This window comes from Schistocerca gregaria, chromosome 4 (genome assembly GCF_023897955.1).
Source record: "Schistocerca gregaria isolate iqSchGreg1 chromosome 4, iqSchGreg1.2, whole genome shotgun sequence".
Classification (NCBI taxonomy): Eukaryota; Metazoa; Arthropoda; class Insecta; order Orthoptera; family Acrididae; genus Schistocerca; species Schistocerca gregaria.
The window spans coordinates 108,783,659-108,787,975 of NC_064923.1; the positions used below are offsets into that span (position 1 = coordinate 108,783,659).

At 46.5% G+C, this 4,317-nt stretch overlaps 1 pseudogene; it reads right to left on the reverse strand.

Annotated features, from left to right (window-relative positions):
• Positions 1 to 554: 554 nt before the first annotated feature.
• LOC126268452 (5S ribosomal RNA) lies at positions 555 to 672 on the reverse strand (annotated as a pseudogene).
• Between the last annotated feature and the right edge of the window lie 3,645 nt (positions 673 to 4,317).

The following is a 4,317-nucleotide window of genomic DNA, read 5'->3' on the forward strand; positions in this document are numbered from 1 at the left end:
CGTTTTCTTAAGTTTCAACCTGAGCTCCGCATTAGCTTCTTTGTTTGTAAGATGGAATTTAGATACTTCAATTTTACTTGTACAGGGTTTAAGTCACCACTTTCTAAAATAGGCGCTCATAACGGCTAAATCTTCCGTGAGAACTGTCACCACTACTCCAAGTTCCTTGGCTCAACAGGCAAGAGCGATATCGTCCGCATGGCGGAATTTTGTTGACCTGGTATTGGGGAGATCGGAGATTTGTCAGAAATGGTGCACTCCGTCTTCAGCCATAAGTGGCCCATCGGGATCATCCGACCGCCGTGTCATCCTCAGCTGAGGGTGCGGATGGGAGGGTCCTATGGTCATCACACCGCTCTCCCGGAATTTTTGATGGTTTTCTTTGACTGGAGCCGCTATTATTCGGTCGAGCACATCTACATCTACATCTACAGCCATACTCCGCAAGTCACCTGTCGGTGAGTGGCGGAGGGTACCCTGAGTACCTCTATCGGTTCTCCCTTCTATTCCAGTCTCCTCAATTGGCATCACGAGGCTGAGTGCACCCCGAAAAATGGCCACAGCGCATGGTGGCCCGGATGGGCACCCACCCAAGTGCCAGCCACGCCAAACAGCGCTTAACTTCGGCGATCTGATGGGAATCGGTGTATCCACTGCGGTAAGGCCGTTGCCTGTCAGAAATGAAGAACGACACAAAATTCACGAGCTGCGAGATCCATGGATGACACGAAGGCAGCAGGCAATTTTTGAGCAGCTGATCTCACAACCGTCGCAACTTCGGCCCTAGCCACAGGCTTTATTCACTTTTAACGAAAACTCTTGTAGAGAGCACGTTTAGAAAAATTCAGAATTTATTTTAGACTTAAGCATTAAGTTACTTCTGGACTTCTAATAGCAACAGTGGTTTTGAACACGAGTAAAAAATTACTGCAGTTAATTATTTTTGGTTCCAGCTCATTTTCACCGAAAAGTTATTTAAATGATAATACTCATTAACGTTCAGCAAATTAAACAAGGTTTGTACTATTAATATGTTACATTGGTATGCTCTATTCCACTAATGCTTGCAGGTACTAATTCTCATTAACAATGTTTGTTTGTAATATTTGATATATTACAGTAGCGATCATTGCAGGTACTGCACGTTAATGTGTAATGTGTGTGTTGGTGGTAATGAGCCAGAGAATCTGTTTTTTTTTTTTTTTTGTTAGCGAGCAGAATTCCATGACCAGTGTTGTCTTTGTTTTTCGTTTTTTATTTTCTATGATTATGTGTGAGTAATGCATTCTGGGTAATTAAAATATTGTTGGACGAATATTAATTCAAAGGAGTTTAAATTTAGTTTTCTTTGTATGATCGTGATGCACTTTAATATTTCTGATGTTACTATTTACAGCTATTGATGTGCAGTTTCTGCTTCAATTATGTTAACCACACAGATAAGAAAATACCCGTTTGCAACTAAACGTTTCACTTCTTTCTAATGAAACATGTTTCGCCTATACATGCGAGGCATAACCATTGGTTTAAATTTTTTTATCTTTCTCGTGTATCCAAGTGCTCTTTTACAACTACTAAGTATATGCGTATGGAAATTTATACTGTGTGCATCTAATGGCTACAGAAGAACACATCAATACATGAAAAAGACAGAAAAACGAAAATTACTGATAATGCCTAGTGTGAATAAGACGATATAATCCAAGAGCCCTTTAGATTTACGTATTAATCGTGCAGTATGGCAAAACTATGTGTCTCCACGCTAGTATTTAAAAAAACATTAAATGCATTTGTGCTATGTGTAATCAAACAGGTTTGCAAGAGGCTGACGTAACATTAGCCACGCTGACGTTGAATACCACCTGGTGGTCAGAAAACACTTTTGCCCTTTATAGTTTCCTGACTACAGGTTTCAGATGACATGCGTCAATTACCAAAGTTCACAATATTATGAAACTATCACCTCGTCACCGAAACCGGTGCTAAGAAATCATAATGTGCTAGAGAGACTAAAAGACGCCTTATGGTGTCTCTATGATATAAAATTCACTGTGCAGTGAATGTGTTGCACTATCTGTTACCGGGCTCGTAGAAGCATTGAATGAAAATGACACAGCATCAGTTACAGTTTGACAGTAACGAACATGAGTTTTGTACCGTCTAACTAATCACCTCATTTTTTGAACTGATTTTCTTAAGTTCACTGTCCAGTCACATGAACGGGACCGCCTGTCAATAGCCTGAATAACAACTTTTGCAGCTTGGACAGCTGCGAGACATGCAGAAAGAAATAATAAGAGATTCTGGAAGGTACCGGCAGCGATGTGGAGTCATGGCGACTTCAGTGCCGTGACAGTTGCACCAGGGTCCTCGGCGCAAGGATCATGGCTACAACAGCCCTACCGGGGTGGTCCCACAGATACTCGATTGGATTTAAGTTTGCAGAATTTGGTGGCCAGCGGAGTACGGTACACTCATCGTGTTTCTCTTGGAACCACGCACATACAGTGCATTGTGCTGCTGGTAGGTATCACTGTGCCGAGGACAAACAGACAACATGTAGGGGTGGACATTGTCTGCAATGACAGATACATACTTGTGTTGATCCACTGTCTGCAGAGTTTGGTGGCCAGAGGAGTCCAGTAAACTCATCCAGGTGCTCTTCGAACAACACACGTACAGTGCATTGTGCTGCTGGTAGGTACCACTGTGCCAAGGACAAACAGGCAACATGTAGGGCTGGACATGGTCCGCAGGGACAAATGCATACTTGTGTTGATCCACTGTCTGCAGAGTTTGGTGGCCAACGGAGTCCGGTAAACTCATCCTGGTGCTCTTGAAACCACGCACGTACAGTGGATTGTCCTGCTGGTAGGTACCACTGTGTTGAGGACAAACAGACAACATGTAGGGCTGGACATGGTCCGCAGGGACAGATGCATACTTGTGTTGATCCACTGTCTGCAGAGTTTGGTGGCCAACAAAGTCCGGTAAACTCATCCTGGTGCTTTTCGAAGCACACACATACAGTGCATTGTCCTGCTGGTAGGTACCATTGTGATGAGGACAAACACACAACATGTATGGGTGGACATGGGCCGCAGGGACAGATGCATACTTGTGTTCATCCCCTGTGCCTTCCAGAAAGCCAGGATCACCCAGGATATGCCATGAAAACATTCCCAACACCAAAACGCACCCTCCTCCAACCTGGATCCGTCGGACGAATGTTACGCTGTGTTAGCTTTTAGACGTTTTACGCTGATTAAGCAGTAAAAGTGGATCATCTGAAAATGCCACCTGTCGCCATCAATGGATGATTATTTGCGGCATCAGTGTGGAATCTCCAGCCTTCGTAGCCTATGAACAGCAGTCAGCCAGGTGCCTGCAGCGAAGTTCCAGACGCAGAAACGTTCGCTGAACGGCCGTTGAGGAGACCTCTTCGCCTCTTGGTTCATCTGGGAAGTCAGTTGCTCAACAGTGGCACCTCTATTCACCCGCTCTGTCATCTATGGACCGTGGTGCACCACAGTTGCCTCAGTGGCGGATTTGGTTAGCTCCGTCTGGCCATGCGCAGTGTACTTTAATCTCTACAGCACGCGGTCAGTTTGCAAACTTGTCGATTCGGAAATGCTTCTGTTGTAACGGCGACCGGAACGGTCGCGAGTTGAAGTGATGGAAAGCGCGGTGTGACCCGCTAAGCAGCCCGCAAACAACAACATAACGGGAGATAACGACCAACGAAGTACAGAAGAAACAACAACAAGATCGAAACTACGGAGTAACAAGAAAACCTAACAACCACGTCCTCTCGTACACAGAACAAGAAAGTAAATAAGCTGTCTAAGGCGAGACGATGTGTCCAGAGACGTACGCAAGGTTAGACTGGCTGGTTGAGCGAGAGGCAGCCTCGTAAGTACTCTATCGGGGACGCTGCTATTGGCCGCTGGAACCACGTGTTCCACTGTGGCGCTCTCATATTAAATGTGGGCCCAGAAGCGCGCAGCCGCCACAGCTTACCGTGCGATGCTGCAGAGACATCTAGGAGTCTTGTGACATCCATGACGTCTGGCGGGGATTCAAATTTCGCGGCGCTATTGGAGGGGAGGAAGGGACGCACGTGGTATCCATGGCAGCTGATCCAGAGTCCAGGGCGGGGGAGGGAGCCACCGATCCACCCGGAGGTGGCTGGCGGCAGGCTCGCGGGGAGACGGCAACCGGAGGCAGGGACAGTGGCCCGACGACAACGTCCGTACCTGAAGGAGGTAGGGGAAGAGGCGGCGGCGCGAGTCCCACGTCCGAATGCGGGCGGAGCTG